Source organism: Coptis chinensis, chromosome 8, assembly GCF_015680905.1.
Source record: "Coptis chinensis isolate HL-2020 chromosome 8, ASM1568090v1, whole genome shotgun sequence".
Lineage (NCBI taxonomy): Eukaryota > Viridiplantae > Streptophyta > Magnoliopsida > Ranunculales > Ranunculaceae > Coptis > Coptis chinensis.
Window position 1 is genome coordinate 89,986,419 of NC_141463.1, and position 24,272 is coordinate 90,010,690.

At 36.5% G+C, this 24,272-nt stretch overlaps 1 pseudogene across 1 annotated transcript in view; it reads right to left on the reverse strand.

The window, feature by feature from the left end:
* Nucleotides 1-3,447: 3,447 nt before the first annotated feature.
* LOC147484186 (eukaryotic translation initiation factor 3 subunit E-like) overlaps nt 3,448-24,272 on the reverse strand; it is a 75,659-nt pseudogene continuing 54,834 nt past the window's right edge. The window contains exons 4-9 of the transcript XR_015203650.1: nt 5,761-5,989; nt 5,568-5,681; nt 5,150-5,369; nt 4,264-4,406; nt 4,002-4,139; nt 3,448-3,900 (exon numbers count right to left, since the gene is read on the reverse strand). The product of XR_015203650.1 is annotated as a eukaryotic translation initiation factor 3 subunit E-like (transcript). The remainder of the gene's footprint in view (nt 3,901-4,001; nt 4,140-4,263; nt 4,407-5,149; nt 5,370-5,567; nt 5,682-5,760; nt 5,990-24,272) is intronic.

Here is a 24,272-nt window from a genome sequence, read left to right on the forward strand (position 1 = left end):
TTTTGGCATCTGCTCCACTCCTTGTCACCACAACAGTAAGCACGACGCACCTCGAATGGAAGCTTCCAAACACAACATATTTTCCAATAGAGTCGTTGTAAAACGAAGTCCAGCAGTAGTAACACCTAGGTGGATTGCAAATCATATCGAGTGGTTCAGTCATAGAAGGAACAGGGCAACGTATTGACGGGTGACAGGATTATAGACATAGAGCTTCTCAAATGGGTGTTTGCCGTGGAATATCAACAACAATTCATTACAGGATATTATACATTTATACATACATTAAACTCATTATTTTTCTTATATATCAAGCAAACTGAAGAGGGGGACATACGAAAATACACTCAAGTTATTTTTCTTATATATTTTTGTTATTTAAAGGGATATTATACATACATTAAACTCATTATTTGCTCATTGTGTTTCACTTAAGCTATTTGTGAGGAACGAATTCTTAATTGAAAGTTCTTTAGGATCTCATTATACAAGATGTTAACTACTGTGTACCAAACTACCAATATGTTAAGAACATTGTTTCATATGCAGCAGGCTAGCTTTCTTTATAATGGTTTTAGGAAAATAACTCTTAAGACTACATTTCTTTATAATGGTTTGCATAAAAGTCAGATCTGTATTCTTTGAATTGATTGTGTTCAAGCAATTGTTTCATACTCTGCTACATGATACACATGATACAGACTTTCCATCTTTAGAATGAATTACTGATTACTATGAGTAGGCTAACTTAGTTGTTGAAGCTCAACCTTTTACCTTACGTTGCTTGAACATCTGTTTCTTACGTGTGCACTGGCTACTTTCGAGAAACCGGTGCGGTTCGCATACTAGTAAAATTAAAAATGGTACTGATTAATTTCAGTTTACACCTGACTACGTGAAACGTACGTCCCAAAGTCTAGCTTACATTAAACTTTATTTTGCGGATAATGCGGATAATAAATCTCAACTATCAAAGAATGCTACGCACTTAAGCAGTGTGTTAGAAAAGGAATCTACGTGCTTTCATAAATAACTCGTCAAATTTGAAGGATTTCTATCCTTCACAAAATTTGTACATGCTTGGTACAACTGCAGTGCCAATTTGAAGAACACAAGAAAATAATTATGAATACCACATGAAATAAGCTCGTGACCAAAGCAAATACTAAGCTATTACAATGTCTTGTTCCGGCTTGACAAGACTACTTGCATAAAAAAGAGGATAAATATCAAGCCTTACCTGGTTGTAGTCTGCAAGATGAAGCTTCACCTCGTTGCTTACGAGTGCAATATACTCAAGACGCTTCAAATCATAATAGAACAATTTATCTTCATGTTGCATGACAATCTTCACAACGTCTGAGTAGTCAGTAGTCCTGCTATCAATATCTCCTCTCGTGCCAACAAATATGTAGCTGTTCAACCTTCTGATAGGTTGAGGTAAATTTGGCAAGGATTCAAGATTAGTGCTATAACATTTGTTCCAGTTAGTATTACCTTCTCTTTTCTCAAAAACAAATATTTGTAACCAATATCGCTTCTGACTTGCAAAGCATAGAGATCCTTTCGCCTCAAATAAGGTATGGAATCCATTGCATTGGTGTTCTGGGAGAATGGTTCTCGTAAATTCCATTGTTGCACCAATATTTACTGAGTCGTGGAAACACTCGAGAGGATTAATAGTACAACCAGTTTCACTTTCACTTTGCAGCCAGTGCACTTTCTTCTCTACATATATCAATTGGGAATAAGGTGCAAGACAGGAACCGCATGGATAGAGATTTTGATATCTGCTCCACTCCTTGTCACCAACAGTAAGCATAACGCACCTCGAATGAAACGTTCCAAACACAACATATTTTCCAACGGAGTCGTTGTAAAACAAAGTCCAGGAGTAATAACACCTAGGTGGATTGCAACTCATACCGAGTGGTTCAGTCATAAAAGGGAGAGCCACGTATTGACGGGTGACAGGATTATAGACATAGAGCCGTCTCAAATGGGTGTTTGCCGTGGAAGATCAACAACAATCCATTACAGGAAGCTTTCACTTTTGATACTGTGCAAGGAAACTGAAGAGAAGGGAACTTCATATCACAGATTTTTTCCACTTGCATAATACCATGTTTTTTGCGTGCTGATTGTTAACATCTCGAAATAATCATCACCACCAAGTTCCTCCGAGTATATTTTCAAGATTATCTCTGCAGGTTGGGAACGAGAATGGGCAAGCTGGGAATTCACAAAATTAGGATCAGAGATAATTGAGTGCCATAGCTTGCATACAACCTTTGCTCTTAAGAGATCCTTTGCAGGAACTTTTACCAATATCTCAAAGATTATATCTTGAGAGAAATATATAACCATTGGGAATTCACACCTGTGACATATTACATAGGCACATAGTATTAGCTGTGAAAGTTACAGTATCAATTTGTACAAGGCAATAGTGTTAAAGTATCAAGTTTAAGATCCTTTGCAGGAATAATCTCTGATAACAGCGAAGAAGAACGATATGATTATACTTCCTAATAATTCCTACAAACAATTTTTTCATATTTACAAGAACAACGAAGACAATCATGCGTCATGAACATAATAGTATTTACCTGTGGAAGGAAATAAAACTTGATGTGTGTCGATATATGCAATTATTCTTCTCAATGGATTGAACAGTTTGATCTTATTATCGAAAAAAAAGGATCTTATGTAAAGAGTCATAGACTCATACCTCACCTACAACTCGTAACTCCTAAGATTGTGTTTCTAAATTTTGCAAAAGTGTGATAGTCAAAGAGTCATAGACTCATACCTCACCTACAACTCCTAACTCCTAAGATTGTGTTTCTAAATTTTGAAAAAGTGTGATAGTCAGGCTAATGTGCTCACACTGTCGCATGGCACTCTTTTATACGTACAACTGATTATCTCATGGTGCACACATGCACTGATGCTTTGGTGGTCATATTTTTCCTTGCCCAATTATCCTCCCATTGCTTCCTTTATCACTATATACTGCCACCATTTTTACTTTACAGCTTATAATTAATTAAACCCAAAATTGCTGTTACTAATTCGTTTGCTGACGTTAAATAATCAGATGAATCCTTGAGGAATAACTCATTGGTTACCTATACCTACTGTAGTGCACGTTGTAGCCCTTCCAAGCTTGAACACATTCGAATTTCGAACACGGTGCCTTACTGCCTTATACAGCAGTTTGTACTTGAGCAGATTCTAGAACGATATTTAGAGAGGGCCTTGGTGCTTTCTATGATCCGTTTGTGCTTGAAATTCAGAACAGAGAAGAAGGCAGCGGCAAGTTTTTTTTAAAGAAAAAAAAAAAGAAGAAGAAAGGGAGTCAGTTTAGAAAGGAGTAAACAACAAAGAAAATCTAGGGTGGGTTTGGTGGTAATTGTTAGACATGAAAACAATATTTTTAACCTCTTTGTATGCTTTTGTTATCCTCAAATTTTCTATGATAGATGCCATTTACAACAGTTTTATACTGCCACCAAAATTGCAGTTACTAGTTCGTTTGGTGACGTTTGATAAACAGAACTTTCAAGTTCTTTTGGGCTTAATGACATGAATCCTTGACATGAGAGACATACATAACTCAATGGCTACCTACTGTGTTGCACGTTTTTTGCCCTTACATGTTTCATCGGGCATCACCTCAGCCAACGCTAACGAATTAATCTATAGATGTAAAGGTATAAAACACAAAACAAGATGAAAGCAAACAACCAAAATCCTTCCAGACTCTGGTTTCAAGAAATTTTCGCAAGAACGGCACCTCTTACAGCAGTTTGTACTTGAGCAGATTCTAGAACGAGATTAGCGTATTTGTAAGTACGCAAAGAGAATGCCTTGGTGTTTTCAATGATCTGTTCGTACCTGCAAGTCAGATCAGAGAAGAAAGGGAGTGAGTTGGAAAGGGCTAGCTGACAAAGACGCAAATGAATGCTTAGCAGGTGGAACACCAGTTGAACACTTACACATTCACATGATTGGGTTCCATGACAACAGTTCCCAACTTGGAATCAATCTTTGCGTCAAGCTTTGGATTTCGCACAAGATTCACTATCCATCTTTCATCCTCGTCATAAGTCATATTCAACTTTTCCGCAAGTGTTCTGTCAGATTTAAATGAAAAGACAGATGAATGGACACTGAATTTCTGCACGTCACAAATTACTAGACGAACAAAGTGAAACTAATTTACATATAAAACTGATTCTTCAAGTCGCATTTAATTACCCTATATCAATGCACTGATGTATTCTGCACTAAGTTTCAAATATGAAAAGACGGGCGTTTTCGAGAAACTCATCCCTCAAAGGTACTGTAGTAAAGTTGCCTTCTTCAACACGTTTTCCCAAGAAAGGATCATTCAGTATAACCTGCAGAGAACCCAGAGATTCAAAGGCAGAAAAATATTTCAGAGACATGCAGAAAGCAGAAGCATAAAATGCAACGTGAAACAATCACAAACACATAAAATAGCATCAAGCTTATGTAAAGATCACAGATGCATATCTTCTCCCCCACCAAACAATTACTAAAAGCATAGGTACAAGTACGCACACGTAGAAGGTGTCAAGTGATGCAATCAGCTATAACAGTGACGGTCGTATTCTACTGAAAACATCCCCGTCAAACAAGTAGTCATTCTATATGAACAACTTACACGGAAAGATGGCTAACTGGTTGTAGCAGAATCGCAACCCTACACACATCATGGACCATACAAGCAAACCACATGTCCACATGGCATGGTATACAGGATTTGTGTCAAGTATACACATCATGGTAGACGGGACAATCTCAAGGAAAGCATTTGGTGCAGAGGCACAAGTGCTACTATAACTATCTAGTTGTCACATGTATTCCATGAGTTCTCGAAATGGATTGTACCTCAATTCTTTTTCAACTTTAACATTTTTTCCTAAAATCATCATCAATGGGATAAATTATAAATTCAACTATAGCATGCTGTCGTGGGTTCCAGCTATGGCAACTTCCCTTAAAAGGAAAAAGTAAAAACTACTTATGGTAGAGCAGATATATATTTCAGAAGACAAAATATGTGTCATTGTAAGGACGTGTGGCACATAAAATATATAATGCAAATTTCAAAACTTACATCCTCACATTCTCGCAGCTTTTGCTGTGCACCATCAAAGTCATAGTTCACATATAGAAACTGCAAGAACTCTGTAATCGGGTCTTTGTAAGAGTACTGTTCCTGCTGGATTACTTTGATAAATTCTTTGAGCTGGGGCCTTCTCTTTTTGGTGATAATCAATGCAGTAGCTAGATATCGCAAAAGATGGGGTGCATTTGTCTGAATTGCATTAAGATACCTGAAATTATATTTGTCAACTTCATATGCATAAAAAAATACAGATTATTTTACTTTCAAGTTATGGTTTTTGTGTGGTCACTGACTCTACTCTTCTAACTTCCAACTAGAGTGTATTCTGAATGCGGGTGGAACAGCTCTTTCAGGAAATAGTGATAGACATAACAAAAACATCATACATTAAAAAGAAATTATATACCTGTCATAGAGGAAAAGATCTATTCTGCCACCTTCATTGGTTGAAAAATATGAAAAGGCTCCAATGCATTAGCCAAATTCTACTTTGCAGCTGATTGACTGGAGTTTGAAAGTTCTGCAGCACAGATAGGGTGTAAGACATACATCAGAGATTGTGAGAAGTATACATATGCAGAGAAGTACTCATCACAAACCTTTGCATCAATTATCTCCCTCAAATGATTGAGCTCTTCAAGCGCAACAGCCCAGTTCTGCATCAGTATTTCCGCGGCAAGCTTTCCCCATAATGCACTCAAGTTCCTGTCACTGTTTTGTGCATAAAGCCCGGTACTGATACAAAAAGTCAGCTGCACCAGAGTAGTTTCCACATTCAAACTGAAATTTGGTATACCGATACAACGCTTCAATCTGCTCTGGACCAATCTGCACACAAAAAATACCAAACCTTTCAAAACTTACAGGACAACAAGCCCACAAATCACATCTGTAACGCAACAATCAGTTCCAAATTTTTCACATAATACAAAACCCAAAAAGCCTAAGCATGCTTCGACTACTAAAGCCAATAGAGGAGACAGTGCTTTTGTATAGGTATAATTAAACCTAATCAGTATAAATAATAGAATAATAAATAACCTAAACACCACAATCCCCATATCGAATTCCAAAATGGGGGAACCTTCAAGTACGTAAACCACTATAACTCATATTTACACACAGGGTACAAAACATTGTCTTAATTGTCAAGATTCATAAGGGTCTAATCATCACCCAGGGGCAAAAACCCTTACATCGAAGAACAAGGCGGATGAATCACAAAACTAACATTGCATTAACCATTAACAAGGGAAAGACTATATACAGACCCATATCTCTCAAGGCAGACCCCATCTCAAGGCAGACCCCATTTTTTCTCAAGGCAGACCCCAAACTTAAAATTTTCTCAAGGCAGACCCCAAACAAAAAATATTGTTTTCTTTTTTCACTTTTCACTTTCTTCCACCGCTGTTCTCTTTCTTCCAACTCCTCTAAAATAAAAAAAACCAAGTGTTTAAGGTAATAAGAACTTGTTTATCCTTTAATTCTTCTTCTCTAGTTAATATCATCGTTTCAACGCTCACTTTGTCGGTAAAAAAATGACTTTTTTATGAACTACTTTTTTCCCATTATTATTTTCATGTGTTTTATTCTGTTTTCTGTCGTTTATATTGAATTTGAGTTTACCCATTGTTGGGTTTTAATGCATTCGTTGATTTGAAGTGAGTTTAGTGTTCCAAGTTTGCATTTTTATGAACTTATTTTTTGATGATTGATGGTATAGTTATTATGACATGGTACTGCATTTCTTTTATTTAAGTCATTGAATGTAAATCTGTTGTTGCAGGTTTTAATATTTTGAGTGTTTTCGCTACGTTATCTTTTGAGGTTTAGAAGGTCTCAAATGTGCAAAATCAACGTATCCCCTCAAAAGCTTCTCTGACTCTGTTTCTTTGAGTAAGGGTTTGTACTCAACAAAATACTTCTTGTTTTTCTCTTTCTTAATTCAATTGTTTAAGATTCCAGGTGTAATAAGGTGGATACTTTAGAGACCATGCTATGTTTTTCTTTTCAAGTTTTGATTTGGATATGGATTGAGATTGATCAAGGCTTATTATATTTGAGTGTTTGAATGGCGAGAAGATGTTTCTTTATTACTATTTGCATCAAATAACATTTTTGTAGTGAGAATATTTATTAGAAGTGTTTTCCCATTAATCACATACTCTAAGATTTTATATTTAGTATCTTCAGAGGGTCATACTCTTATGGACCAGATCGTTGTGTGGGTATCTTTTTAGTCTCTTTATGAGCTTGATTCGTTTGAAAATGGTATTGCATTGCTACGTTCTGTGTTTGGTCACTACATATTCATAAATTCCAAACAAATTGTGTTTGATCACTTTTCTTGGAAAAACCCGAGAAAAACCCGATTGGATAATAATATCATCCGAGGCGAGAGATTTATAGCACGACTAGTTCATGAAAATTTTGTTTGAATGCAATTTTGGGTTATATTATACTAGTTGTTGATGATGATATATGGCGTTTGTTTGAATGTGAAAGAGGGATATATATGTTTAGTTCTTCTATTAATCCGAATCTGCCATAGGATGATCATTATATGCTTCATTAGGCTTTCAAATTGAATGGAGTGAGTAAATGACTTCGAAGAGGTACTCGTCCTTATAGATGTTAAGCGTCACTTGAAACCTTGTCTGTCTTGTATCTTCATCTCGAGGCAATATTCGGAGATTGGAGATATTATTTTTTTGTGTGAGATGTTTTCGACATCCGTTTGACAAATAGAATATTATTTTGGATAATATTATGAGGATGTTGAGATTATTGTATCACTTGTCATTTAATAAAAGTCTTTGATTGAGAGACTTCGAGTGCTTATAATTAATATATAGTTTACAAAAAAATCATCGGTTTTCATGGCATACTTAAAAGCTTGCATTTTCTCTTGCATCATAAAGTTTGGGTTGTAATTGAAATTTGACTATTGTTAGCTATTGACGATATTACAGGGATAGTCATGCACCAAAAAGAAAGGGAAAGTTGTCTCTAGTCGTCACCTTCGGTTAGGGTGCCCCAAACGGCATCTCATCAATCTAAAAACAAAAAGCAATAGTTGTAGAAGACCATATTGAAGAAGACGAGAATGTTGAGTTGGAAGAAGAACATGATGAGGAGATAGAGGTTTCTAATGGGCAAGAAGAAAATTTGCGCAAAGCAGATAATGTTGAGTTGGAAGAAGAACATGATGAGGAGATAAGCGGTTTCTAATGGGCAAGAAGAAAATTTGCAGCAAGTTGATGAGAACGCAGAGCGATGGAGAGTCTAAATTGGGAATATATTCCGAAGGTCCTATAGATAACCAAGTTTTGGTCGATTATGAGGACCATATTGCTCGCAAGATTTGGACTGGAAAGGTTTTTTTTTTTTTTTTTACATCTATGCTTAATTCATTTTATAGTCGTGTTTTTTATTTATTTATTTATTAAATTAAAATATTGTTTAATTTTGTAGGAAAGGGGTATTCTAAAACTGCACCACCATACCGTCAAACTAGAGCAATGGGACATAAGTAAAGAACCACCTCTTTTCCAAAAGAAGCTAGAAGGTATCGGGTTGTTAAACTTAGCCTTGTATTCGTGGAAGAACTTCAATGCAGTAGTGATTTCAGCATTTTGTGAGAGATGGCATCAAGAAACAACTACTTTCCATCTCCCATTTGGCGAGATGACCATTACTCTCGATGATGTCAGCCAAATTTTGGGGATTCCAATCAAAGGTCTTCCAGTGGAGGGAATCTATTTGTTAGATAAAGGAAAAGCAGAAGAATTGCTTATACAAGGGATTGGTTTGACGGCTGAAAATGTACCCAAAGTGAAAAAAGGTCATGTGACTCTAGAGTGGTTAAGGAAGACATTCTCTAACACGCCCGAAGATGCTACGGTTGAAATTGTTGACTGTCATGTTCGAGCTTATTTGTTGTTTCTTTTGGGGTGTACAATCTTCAATGACAAGTCGGGAGTTGGTGTACACGTTGCCTACTTGCAGGTGTTGCTGGAGGTTGACAATGTTTCAAAGTATGCTTGGGGTGCTGCTGCGTTGGCTTATTTATATAGGGAGTTGGCAAAAGCATCTCAACGAAATGGGAGACAAGTTGCCGGGTCTATGACATTGTTGGAAGTAAGTAGTATTTTATTATTGTAGGGAGTTATCTCATTTTTAAAATTTGATTTGTTCACAAAATACTTTTGTAGGCTTGGGTGTATGAACACTTTCGCTTCTTGAGAATTCTCCCATGATCAATATGGACTTTAAAAGGGATATGCCTCGTATGAGACGGTGGATGGTATATCCCTCACTTTCAATGGCCAAAGTGTCTTCTTTGATCTACCTTCGGAGGAGATAGACTTATTATCGGCTAGAGAAGTAAGGATATAAGTTTAATACTTTCTTATTATAATTTGTTAGTTTGTAAAATGATGGAAGAGAATAACAATTATGAATTTTTGTGTGTTAGGTTTATTGGGACCCTTACAAAGATGTTAAGTGACATCCGACCATTAGACGATGTTACTTTTTTTTAATGGCGATTGTGTGTGCTTGATATAGCTGAAGGCTACAATATTAACCGAGTTCTACGTCCGGTTGGATATGTTCAAAGGATTCCTGGTAGGCCGATTCAACCTAAATATGGTAGTAAAAAAGCAAATGTGCGATACAATGTGAGTCATTACACTTTTTCCCGATTGTGGACGTCGGGGGATAATCATGTTTTGTCTAAGTTTGAACGTGGTGAACGTGTTGTGGCTTCCTCGGATTACGTTAATAGATACATAGATTGGTTCAACAATATTAGCCATCCTCATATGCAGAATCCGAAGTACTTTTCACAAGTTCATAGTCTTCCACCTGTAAATTGGGTAAGATGTATATATATTTTTTATTCCTACTCGTATTCGATTTCATTGTGTTCGAAAATTATAATATATCTAATGTTAGTCATATTTGTGATATATATACATTTGACTGTCAAATTACTTTATATATAGGAACTTATTGTAACAGAAGCGACAAGGTTGCTTAAAGAATCGTTGGATATAGGAGGAACCCAAGATGTTCATGGGATGTTAGCACGTGGTAAGATGATATACAACATTCTCCAATTCAAACAAATCATTCAAGAAAGTTCACAAAGTGGAGGTGGGGGTGAAAATAGTGGAGATGTTGGTGAAAATAGTGGGGGTGGTCAAGATAATGGTGGAGATGGTGGTGAAAATAGTGGAGATAACATGGACATTGACACAACAAAGTTGACCAAACGACAACTTACAATGAGGCAGAAGAGAAAGAAATGATGGTGTTAATGTTGGTGTTTCTATCTAATTGGTTTTTTTTTTTTTTTTTTTTTTTTTTTTTTGGAACATCTAATAGATGCTCTCATTTTGTCTCCCCGCCTAAAAACTTTTGTCTTTGATGACTTTATACTAGGGGTTTTGTAGTGGGTTGGGATGATTCTTCGGGCTGTGGGATTTTATCTCTTATTATATTATCTAGCTAACTTAACTGTTATTTAAGTGTTTTATCTCTTATTATCCGGATAACTGAATCGCTATCTCGGTCGGGGATTTTATCTCCTAATCCTCATTCTTGGCCGACATGTTCATTGGACTCAACCACCGCTAAGTTGGGGAAGTTGTCACTTATGTTTTTGTAGGATTGCTTGGAGAACTACAGACGGTTTTGTATTTGTATATGTTGCAGTCAAAGCGTACCCTTACAAAGATTCGATAGAAACAGTTTTAAGCATACTTCCGATTTGTTAGGTAAATCAAGAGGTATTATTATAAGGTAAGATATGATTAATTTCTAGTTTTGTTGCTTCATTTGTGTAATTTACTTAATTTCTAGTTTGATCACTTGAGTGTTCAGTTTTGTCTCAGATAATGCGCAATTTCATTAAAGTTAAACTCGTGCTTTAAAATGAGATTTTAATTTGATATTCACTTTTAGCCGGATTACATTGTTTTAGGTTGTTGAGGCGGAGCGAAAACTGCCGATGGCTTGTTCTTAACGAGAGGCTAGCAAGGATAAGCCTTCCATTGAACTGTAGTGGTCTTTGACATACCTTTTTGTCCGTAGAGTGTCCAAATTTGGTTCGTAATAATGAACGTTATTTGTTAGGTTATGGGGTTCTAAGTTCTAACTACTAGTCTACTATTAAGTGATGTACAATTTCTTCATATCTATGGCATTGTTGTAAAAGGTTTAAAAAATACATTGGTCTGTTTTCTTGTATTTTTTACCGAAAGAACTTTACGTGAAGAGTCCGGTTCTATATGGCTAGAGTTTAACGAGGCCCTAGTTCTATCAGTGTCTCATAGCTGGAGTTTGTTTTGTTAGCCAATGTATAGTGTATTGATCTCATTCACGAATCGTAAACTAAGTTAAGTGATTATATATTTTTCAGTGTAATTAAGGGAATCTTTAACCATGGTCATGGCAGATGTTGCGGTGTCTAGGAGATTTTGAGCTCAAGGAACAATTGCACCAGATCCCATCTTGCAAGCACTTGTTCCATATAGATTGCATTCACCATTGGCTCAAGGCCAACTTTACATGTCCACTTTGCAGATGTTACATTTTCTCAGTGAAGAAACTAAATGCCGAACCACCACCTGCTCAATTGATGTACTCCACCCAATTGATGCAACCTTGGAGCAACATCGACCACCGGCCTCACCTCGCACAAATGATAAACGGGCGCTATAAACGTAACAAGTTTGGATCACCCCAAATGGGAAATTATGAGCCAAGTCTAGGAATCAACCAAAGGGAAGAACTCGTTTAAGAGAGGCTACCAATCTAGCACTACAATATTAATGTACTATGTGATGATGCTTCTGTTTGGTCTGTGCAAGTGAATACTAGTACTCGAGACGAAGACGAAGAAGAGGAAATTGAAGAAGAAGATTATAATGAGGAGGAAGAAACAGATTATGAAGAGCATGATGGGGAGGAAGGAGGATTGGTTGATGAACTATGTGAAGGTATAAGTAAGATTTTTTTGCAAAAGAAGACACTTCCTGATTTTGAAGGCAAACACATTCGATTTGTCTATAACAGTGACGGTGAGCTCAAAGGAGAGGTGGTTGTTATGTTTTAATTCTGTTATTGTTATGTTTACTTATGCTTTTGTAACAAAGATGGTTATAGAGAAAAATCAAGTGATAACATTTTATTGTTGCTGGGTTACTCAGAGATTTTTGTGGGATATGTGGAATACTTGTTGAATCTAAGTTTTTGTAACTGAGAACTGCAGTACTATTTCTAATAAGATTTTGTTCATTAAATGCTTCTTTTACTAACATTCTAAGGATTTTACTGACTTCTGTGCATCCTCCTTGACACTATATCTGGATCTTTCATGACGTTGTATGTGAGAAGTTCAAATCAATTCTGTTCTTTTATGCTTTCATTGTTTGATTATACGACAGTCACTGCCAACCAGATAGAAGTTATTTTTTTTCATATTAGACTTCCCAGGTTTTTGTTAGTCCGTGGTTTAGTTCGGTATTAGATGTATAAGAACCAACACTATCCAAAGATCTGGCCACCACTCACCAAGATGTAAGAAAAATGTTGGACGATGTATCAACGCCAAGGCCAAAAGTGGAAATGGGAAAGAAAGAAGTTGTGCCCTACCCGAACCATGCCAATTTGACTAGCCAATGTTTACGTTTAACTATTAAATCATGGTGGCCATTTACACTAAGAGTATCCGCTTTTAAGTCATCCCTTTCGGTGTAAGATAGTCAAATTCCAACTAACTAAAAAGCGTAAACGCTTAGTCAGGTTGAGAACGCTCTTTTCGCTTTAAGTTAGTTTATTTAAACCGATCTTAATACAGACTAGCAAAATCTAATCTAAGTGTAAGATAGGTCCATTCCAACCAACTAAAGCAGTAAAAGCTAGCTTGGTGCGAACGTCTTTTCTCTTTCAGTTAGTTTATTTAAACCGATCTTAATGTAGGACTAGCAAAATCTAATCTAAGTATAACACAGTCCAGTCCAACCAACTAAATCAAACAAAGCTAGCCAGCAAAATCTAATCTAAGTGTAAGACAGTCCAGTCCAACCAACAGAGGCATAAAGGGATAGTCTAACTGGAACATCTTTATTTATATAAGTTAGTTCAATTAAACCATTCCTAATGAAGGACCTACACATTTCGTCTATGTATAAGACGGTCCATTCCAACTAACAAAAGGGGGCATAGAGTAGCCCAATGTGAACATCTACTCTTTTTAAGTTAGTTAAATTGAACCATTCTGACCAACACATCTCTCTTCATTTGAAATTTGAAATTTTGACAAAATATTTCGGTATAACTTACTGTAAGGTCGGATTTCAAAATTCAAATTCAAATTTTGGGCGGGTTTCGAGATTTCACTGAAATTTAAAATCCAATTTGAAATTTTGGGCAAAAAATTTAAATTTAAATTTTTTATTTTGAATTTCAAGTTGGTTTTGTGTTATCACTAACTCCAATTTCAATTCAATTCATGTTTTCATATTGTATTGAACATGAAATGAATAATACAAACCAAATTACCAAAATATTGTGTTCGAAATTTTACTAAAATTTAAAATTCAAATTCAAATTCAAATTTTAAAATTTGGGCGGGAAATTTCAATTTCAATTTCATCTTCAAGACTTCAAGATTTCATATGAAAAAAAAAAAAACTACAAATCAATTGACCAAAAAATTTGAATCAAAGTTTTCCTTCACTATATATATGCTCTGAACCCAAAACCCTAAATCCTAAATTGAGTCGTATTTTAAATTCCAAAAATAATTTTGTGAGCCAAAATTCAATAATAAATTTTGAATTAAAGAAAAAAAAAATTGTTCAAATTTAATTTCATTCACATATCTAAAAGTACAAAACCTTACCCATAAACCTTAAACCCCTAACTCAAATCATATAGTGTAGTGGGAAGACCATAAAATGAATATGTAACATTTAGGTGTATAAACAATGGTTAGTAATGTTTTTTTAATTATTGTCTTAAAATAAAAAATTTGTCAGCCACTGTGAACCAAATTTGAGTGAATTACTAAAAATTGACCAATTTTGACTAACTAAACGGTTTATAAACCCAAAACCCTAAACTGAGTCGTGTATTTAAATTTCAAAAATAATTTTGTGAGCCAAAATTCAATAATAAATTTTGAATTAAAGAAAAAAAAAATATTGTTCAAATTTAATTTCATTCACATCTCTGTAAAGTACAAAACCTTACCCATAAACCTTAAACCCTGAACTTAGCTCATATAGTGTAGTGGGGAAGACCATAAAATGAATATGTAACATTTAAGTGTATAAACAATGGTTAGTAATGTTTTTTTTAATTATTGTCTTAAAATAAAGATTTTGTCAGCCACTGTGAACCAAATTTGAGTGCATTACTAAAAATTGACCAATTTTGACCAATTAAATAGTTTAGATCAGCTATCCAAAACGAGATGGGATAGTCTAGTCCAACCATCCAATGCAGACGGAGTTAGCCTAATCTGAACGTCTTTTATTTTAAAGTTGGTTCCAATGAACCGTTCTTAAGACAGGTCCAACACAATCTCCTATCTTTCTAAGACGGTCCAGTCCAACCATCCAATGCAAACAGAGTTAGCCTAATCTGAACGTCTTTTATTTTAAAGTTAGTTCCAATGAACTGTTCTTAAGACAGGCCCAACACAATCTCCTATCTTTCTAAGACGGTCCAGTCCAACCATCCAATGCAAACGGAGTTAGCCTAATATGAACATTTTTTATTTTAAAGTTGGTTCCAATGAACCGTTCTTAAGACAGGTCCAACACAATCTCCTATCTTTATAAAACGGTCCAGTCCAACCATCCAATGCACACAGAGTTAGCCTAATTTGAACATCTTTTATTTTTAGGTTAGTTTTGATCAAAATTAAAACTCTAACTAATTTGAAATTTTGGCAAAATGTTTCAGACCAATACATGTAAACAATGAAAGTCTAAAACATCAAAATTAATATATGTAAAATGTTTGGTTCCAAAATATATAAGAAACTCAATTCCATTCTATCAAAGTCTTTACAAAAACTTTTCATCGCAAAAAAAATGTTTCTTCATGTATCCTCTGTAAAAAGTATAAAATATTTCAAACATCTATTTGCCCAACTACACTAATCGACAAAAATTGGATCTCCTTCGAAAGCCTCCGCTTGAGCAATCCCTTGAACATTCAACCCTTGGAATGCCTCCACACGGGTTTTCACTAGAATTTCCCAGCCTTTTGCTATTTCTAGACTATTCCTGCTCCAAAACAACACTATTTTTGGAATTGGGCAACCATCTTCCAAATCTAGTTTAATGTAATGATTACTATTAACATAACCGATCCCAAGCACATTAACATTGTTTAGATCCACTGGAGATCTCATAGGGAGAAAGGTATAACAATATGATGTGGAGAACTGTACAAGCACAACATCAAATCTCGACGCAAACAAATACCCAGTAATAGGCATATCCATCCATTTGTTCCTCTTGGCACGAGTTCTCTTCTTTTTCTTTATCCTTTTATTTAATCCATCAACAGCTTCCTGGGAAAATATCCTCATATAATATTCCTCATTTGACATTAACTCACTTAATAACTCTTGTCTCATCCAAAACCAGTCGGTTTCTTTTCTTCCCAAAGCCAAGCAGAAAGCCCTGAAACCACAATTTCCATCACGCCCGTGGTCTTCAAAACCAACAATAAACTGTAGCAATTCACGCGAAAAACACATTTTATATCCAGATTGAGCAATGGAGCAACTGACATCAAAACTCAGTTTCTTCTTCCCCTTTGAAACATATGGTTTGGCCTTGGGCTTCGTTATTGATTGTAGAGTCACAGGTGGAGCATCTGGAGGATGCTCAATTTCATTAATGGAGCAACCAACATCAACATTTTGTTTCTTCCTCTTTGAAACATATGGTTTAGCCTTGGGCTTCGTTATAGATTGTGGAGTCACGGGTGGAGCATCTGGAGGATGTTCAATTTCATTAATGGAGGAACCAACATCAAAATTTGGTTTCTTCCTCTTTGGAACAAATGGTTTGGCCTTGGGCTTTGTTATAGATTGTGGAGTCACGGGTGGAGCATCCGGAGGGTACTCAAACCATGACGGATCTCGGGTAGTTGACCACTCTTCTTTTGCTGGCCTCTTCTTAGTAATCGCCCTTAGGGACCTTTTGGTGTAGCATCCTCCTTTGGTGGCTCCAATGATGAACTTTCAGGCGTTACCAAGTTCCATGAGCATCTTTATCATAGATCTCTTGGTCTTCGAAGTCGATCCTAGTCATTGAATAAATAAATCCATAGCTGGTTTGTAATCAACACCAATGGGATCATTGGCTCGGTTCAATAGACAACTTTTTCCAAAATTCATCAATTTCAGGAAAAAAGGTATTACGCACCCTTTTGTTTGAGTATCACTAGCTCATGCGCACCACGGCAAACCGTGTGTGAAGTACGCATAAAGTGTGGTCGCAAACACTATCATCTACCCCAATGACATCTATATGTCTCATCTCTTCCAAAATCAAATCTAAAGCTCTCTTTGAAATAAATCCTCTGGCTCACTAAAAAACTTCGTCATTGTGCTTTCGTGCTGGAAATCTAGTTAAACTCCTCTCAAAAAGAGGCTCTAATTTAAAGCTCATCTCAATATTGATAACTGGATGGATCAATTTCCACATTCCAAGAAAATCATGTTTGCATGTTCCTTCAAGCTCGACTTCAATCGAGCATGCAATCCTTCCACCCTATTAGTTGTAGTGTTTCCATAGTGCTTTTGTTGGTCTATCCAAAGAAGCAACAAATGCTTCTTTGTAAAAAAGCAACCATGTTCTCATAAATATTGGATGAGCCGCGGGATAATCTTTAAAAGCTAATTCTATAGAAGCAAACTTTCTCAAAAACTCTCCTCGGTCTTTGACTTTACCACAAATGTCCACATGGCACAAAGTTTATTTTATGTGTTTTGCTTTCGTCACCGAAATATTTTTTCCCATTTTCAAGACACATTGGGAAATGTGCCATCGACACAAGTGCTTATTTGCATTTGGAAAGACTACATCGGCAGCATTCTTCAAAGCTAGCTCCCTATCAGTCACAATCAACACTGGAACTTCAGGCATGAGTATCTCTCGAAACCTTTCCAATGCCCAAGTGTAGTCATAATCTTTTTCCTTTTCCATCAACACATGACATGTAGTGAAAATCATATTGGTCGATGTCACTCCTGCAATCTCTAACAACTTGAAATGATACTTGTTTGTCCTATACGTACAATCCATGAGAAAATTTTGGTTAAAAGTCTTAGCCATTTGGATCGAACTCGGATGGGTCCAAAACAATTCGCAAACCTCATTGCTACCTTCTCGACGTTTACTGTACTCCACATATCCATTTTCCCTTAACAATCTACCCAACTCTTGCAACTGTGTTCTATTTTCCATTTCATCAAGTCTAATTCTGTGTCTTGCGTTATACATTTGTCTCATGGAGGACGAGTTTAATATATCTCTTGCTTTGACAGCATTCATGACCTCTTTTGGTTTGACTCCAACTCTACTCATCTCAGATACAAGAATCATTTCCATCTTATTAAACCTTCCCATATAAGAGTGACCTTCCATAGTTTTTGCCATCCCATGATTATGACGACCACAATCAACTCTTAGTGTCCATCTATCTAAACTACCACGTTCAAAACATGCTTTTAATTTAAAAGGACAATTCATCTTTTTTGTTCCAGTCTTTCTCACTGCCTTCTCGTTTGCTTCTACCTTTTTATGAGATCGAAATTTACCACCATGCTCACATATCAAAATAAGTCTAGGAGCCTTCCCACCAATTGCATTTTGAGATTTCCCGAAGGATCTAATAGCTCCCACTTCACTTCCTTTATGTTGTGTCCAATCAATCAAATCTTGACGACTATCAAATACCTATAAATCAATTTAAGTATTCATTAATCCATGGGTAAAAAGGTATTAAATCAAAAAAGTAAGTTTCAAAACATATATTCATCCATGCATACCATGTTGGTGTTAAAATGTTCGGTTTGATCTATGTAGTGCTCCTCCGAAGATGCATTTGAATTTTGTGAAGTCCGAAGTGCATCAATTGGTACCTCATTGTGACTGTATAGAGGATCCTATAACATTTACAGTGAATTATAATGTTAGCTAAAAATTTGTCACAAGAAAAATATAGGATATCTATCAAAGTAACTAAGAGACGGCCAAATTAGACTGTCTAATGCTTCATAAGTCGCTCCAGTTGGGGCGCCAGAGTCTTAGAAAGTTAGTTGGCCTGGGACGTCTCGAACGTAAGACTATTCCCATTTCCCAACACTCACTATTAAACGAAAGAGATCGTCCTTATAGATTGAGTTTGCATAAATACTTTGTAATCACATTTTGTACAAGTCGTCCTCATAATGATTTCATAATAAATTGATATTGGAATCATTATGAACAATAGTTGTATATGGAGTTACCTCGTCTTGGTCGCCGTCTTGGTCACTTGATTGAAATTTCTCTTCATTAAATAGTTCATTTTTCACATTAAAAACATCATATGCCCATTCCATTTCACTCAATGTCATCAAAAAGATGGGTTGTAAATAGAAATAGAACAAAAGAATTTGAAAAAGAATATGAATATGTGTAGAGAAAGAAGAGATGTGTGGGTTAAGTTTATTTGGATTGGAAAATGAGAGGAGTGGAAAAAAAAAAGTGTGGGTTTAAGGAAGATTTATTGAGAGAGTAAAAAGACAAAACTTGAGTAAAAAGACAAAAGTTGAAATTTATGTGTTTTCACTTTTTAAGTGGAGTCTCCCCTAAGAGATTATTTGGGGACATATCTGGTATTAATTTTTTTTAAAATGGGGTCTGCCTTGAGATATATGGGGTCTGTATATAGCAATACCCATTAACAATTCTCCTTCCACCCTTAACATAAAAAACCTATACATTTCAATATTAGTCCAAGCAAGCGGGGTTTGAGCCCCAAACCTCTGGTATCATCACCCAAAGGTTTTACCAACTTTGCTAGTAGGCACCTGCATATTAGTCCAAACATTCCTTCTCATATCATTGACAAAACATTATCCAATACCTCAACAACAATAAAAACAAATTAATTATCCAAAGAACATATGAAGATTATATTCCTTAAGAGACTTCGAAATCAAGAAACCGAATCAAAGGAACAGATTTCAATCTAGCCACAACCTCAACTCTCCTATCAATCATATCTTAAACAAAAACAACAATTAAACAAAGAGCCATTCCTCAAAACAAGAAATTAAAACAAAAGGTCAAACCTTGAGGGACATCTTCAGTTTTATAGAGATTTGTGAATGTCCATAAAATGTAATCAACCATATTAGTTTTGTTAAGTAATTGGATTTTAGGATTTGGCCAAATTGGGTATAAACTAACTTCTTGTAGGAATTTGTTAAGTAATGGGAAAACTAAAATCTTAGAGAGATTTGTGGATTTGGGTTATGGGCTTTGTTACAAGGCCCAAGATACACTATATTTCACCATTCAAGCCTTTGATCAAAGTACCAAAGATTCATACCAAGCATACAAATAAATGAAAGATTCGGGGTGCTACAAGGATGTCTCTTTATACAAAATATTATGATGATATCTGGTTGATGAAACACTGAAACAGTATGGCATCAAAGAGTCTTGGACCAAATTACCTCCATTTAGTGGTGTGAAATGGGCCGGGCTGGGGCGGGCCAATCCTACCCTCATTTACTTCGAGGGCCTGTCGGGTCACTCAATGCTTAAATCGAAGCCTTTATTCGCCCCTCAACCCTCTCGAGAGGGATTGAAGGGCCGGGCTTGAGGGCCAAATGTGAGGGCCGGATACTATGTTATACATTTAATTTACAAAATAAATTTAGAAACATTAGTTAAAAATGATAAAATCGAATGCATTTCACAATTAAACCTTCAAACTACTAAAAAAAAACTTGTTAAAATTATATTAGTCAATTAAGATAAGTTAAATTTATTTCATAAAATATTATAATGAAATTATAAGGTTGACAAACTTAATAGATAAACGTTCTTTTAAGTGATTTTTAACATATTAATGCTAAAATGAAATATATTGTAAAAAAAATGATTAAAATATATGTAATAAATATTGAGGGCCTAATGAGGGCTGGGGTTAAGGGAGGGCTTAAGTTTCAAAGTCTAGGCCCTTACCCTCCCCTCAAAAGACTTGAGGGCGGATAGGCCCAAAATTTCACTAATATGTGAGTGCCTCATTGTGAGTGCCTCATATCCTGAATGATTCCCCTGAAGGACCACACCGAAAAGCAGAGTGACAAAAATTGAGCATTATTGAAGAAGTAATATAGAAGTCCATCTTGAGCGTATCTTAGGAATAAATGGTTCTATGTTTTCAGCAATGTCTCACCATGGTATGTCTCACCTGTCGACCATATGCAAATATGCACCGCGTTATAACCGTTCATGACAGATCTAATCAATGGTTGGGTTTCCTTATACACTTCATCTAGCAAAGTAAACAAAAATCGGGAGAGATGTGCAAAGCGGTTAAAATGCATTGACTATATGGATGTAGAAGTACCTTGGGTAGGCGTTGGGCCAAAGACCCGATTAAAGTTGAAAATTTTCCAGCATCTTTGCTTGGTTTCAATGGATCTACCACCACAAGAGATTCATCATCCCCAATATGGTCAATGGTGTTGTATGCGAGATAAAAGAAAACAATAGAAGACAAGGACGAGAATAGCAGTAATAACCAAAGGCGGATTAGGGCATCCTTAAGGAAAGATTTAGCCCCTTCCAATGGTGCGAGAAAGGCAACGATGGCGTCTTCCCTCCACGAGGATTCAATGGTTAACGGCCGATCTAACTTTGCACTAGAATAGAGACTACCCTCTAGAACGGACAATATAACTCTCTCTCCTCGGCGGTGGCGGAAGAAGAGAAGAAGATTGAAGCAATAAAGACTTATCTGTTTAGGTAGGTAAAGAGAAGGGTGTATACGACTTCAACAACTTGTTTATTTGGTTCTATAGTGGCAAAGATGCGACGACTTAAATGAGGGCGGCGGCGGACACGAGTTCTATCTCTCTGCGTCCTCTCTCTCTCTCTGTGATTGATACCCTCTATAGACACAACAGTGTTTATATAGAGGTGATCCGGTTATCATATGAGAGAAGGAAACCTCACAAAGTCGGTTTCACAAAACCAACTTGGAGAAGAACTCTAGCAAACCGAAACTTGCTGCAACACTAAAAAACCAGTTTAGGGAATAGGTAAACCACTACCCACTAGACAACCAGCCCAAGCCCAAGCCCGTCGACCGCGACTTCGGCTCCGGTTGGTCGCGGAGCGGCGGGCTTGTAGCAGCGTGTGGCTTTGGGTGAGTCCTCCCTCCTAACACAAAAAGCATTTGTACCCTAAGGGCACCCTTATGCTAGAGGTTCACCTCAAATACCTCACTACCTAGTGGTGGTTCACCAATGTGGGACTAAACAACACACAAGTATTTGAAATACACATGAAGATTCCAACAATCCCCACTATTTCAAAATACTTATAGTCCCCACTATTTTGGAATAGGATATTACAAAAAGAATGGGTTAACGAAATGCCGAGAGAGAATCGAAAAACAATGCATAAGATCTTTGGTGCTTTTCGGGCTTGAACCCGGTCATAGGGTAACATGTCTTATAATACGTTGAAAGTGGTGGATTAAAAATCTTTGAACCAACATTCCCTTTGTAGTAAAATAGAGGACATGCACCCACATTGCTCTTTCATTATATGCATTACTTCAAGGTTGTTGCGCTTTTTTGGCCCTTCAAGGCTACCTGTGTTAAGTGAATGCTCTAGAGTATTTGCCTGAATACCCATAAGAACCGACCCAGTTCTACATTCCGTGGGTGGATATCCATCAAGTGTACATAGCGGTTAAAATACACTATCTCATAAAAATAATGGACTATGGATTCCATTAAAAGTAAAATAACTCATCCTTTTTCTCATTGCTATTCAAGTTATACAAAGTATACAAAAATGCTATCTAGTCATAGGGTGGGACGTCTCAAATAAAGACAATAGCATACCAGAGCGACTAGGTGACTTGTTTTTCCCTTTGAACCTACTTCATGGGATCTCCAATCACATAGGTGGGTTTGCGTCCGATGTAGCCCTCTATCTAAGGCAAAAGTCCCATCCCCCTCGACGTATCAACCACTTGTCTCCTGTTAAGTGGCTTTGTCAGAGGATCGGCCAAATTTAACTCTGACCTCACATAATCTAGAGCCACAACTCCAGATTCCAGCAGCTGCTTTATAGGCGTAGTCTCGCATTTAATATGCCTTTTTCCCATTATACAATTTGCTCTTTTGCCTTTGCTATTCGCGACGGCGATCCAATGCATAGGTACAGCTGGAGGCGGTTTTGTACCAATAGGAAGATCTGCCAAGAGGTTTCTAAGCCACTCAGCCTCAGCACTTGCTTTATCTAAAGCAATAAGCTCGGACTCCATGGTTGAACGAGCTATCAAGGTCTGCTTAGAAGATTTCCAAGCGGCCCCTCCTCCACCTGGGTGAAAATATAACCACTAGTGGACTTGATATCATGAGAATCAGATATCCAGTTTGCATCACAATAACCCTCTATCACAGGTGGAGTTTGTCTAAACCTTATGCCGTAATTCATTGTTCCTCTCAAGTACTTGGCTAATCTCTCTAACGCACTCCAATGTTCCTGACTAGGACAATGAGTGTATCTCAAGCTTAACTGCTAAATAAGCAATGTCGGTCTAGTGCAATTCATCAAGTACATGAGACTACCAATAATTTGGGCATATCTAGATCAAGTACACCATGTTGAGCATTTTTTCTGAAGTTCACTATTTGCCTCATAAGGTGTCGACCACGGGCTTACTATCATAAAAGTTAAACTTCTTCAAAAAACTTCTCAACATAATGCTCTTTGTGAAAGCATTATAGCCATCATCGTTCACGATGATTTTGATTCCAAGAATCACATCGAACTTCTCCAAATCCCTTCATTTCAAATTGGGAGGATAAAAACATCTTGGTGTTTCTCACAACATCAAGGCTAGGACTCATGATTAACATGTCATCCACATATAGACAGATAATCACATATGTATTCACATCAAAAGATTTAAAGTAAATACATTTATCAGCATCATTTATGTGATATCCATTAGACATCATGACACTGTCAAACTTTTCATGCCATTGTTTTGGCGCTTGTTTCAACCCATATAAAGACTTAACTAACTTGCATACTTTATGCTCATTCCCCGGTACTATCGTACCCTCAGGCTGCATCATATATATTTCTTCATCAAGATCACCATTCAAAAATGCAGTTTTTACATCCATTTGATGAATAAATAAATTATGAATAGCGACTAGAGCCATAGAACTCTTATAGAAGAAATCCTAGTTCTGAGGGAGCATAAGTATCAAAATAGTCAATGCCTTTTTCTCCGGAGAATCCCTTGACTACAAGTCTAGCCTTGTATTTCTCAATGGAACCATCTAGTTTCAATTTCTTTTTGAAGATCCACTTGTAACGTATAGGTTTCGCTCCAGGAGGTAGCTCAACTATCTCCCATGTGTGATTAGCTATAATCGAATCGAGCTCTGAGTGTATAGCATCCTTCCAGAAAGGTGCATCTCGAGAACTGATTGCCTCATTATATCGTCCACGGATCATCATCAAGAAGAAATGTGTAAAAGTCATCACCAAAATTGGTGGATTTCCTGTCTCTTTTACTCTTCCGAATTTCTTGTTCAGAAAATTCAGGATCTGTTGATTGTTGTTCACTAGGAGCTACCAACCTCTCAATGCCAATTTTCAAAGGAAACAAATTCTCAAAGAAATCAGCATTTTTACTCTCTATAATAGTGTTAGCATCGACAAGGTTATTATCAGATTTTACTACTAAAAATCTATATGCAAAGACTATTATGAGCATAACCAATGAACATACAATCAACAGTTCTAGGTCCCAATTT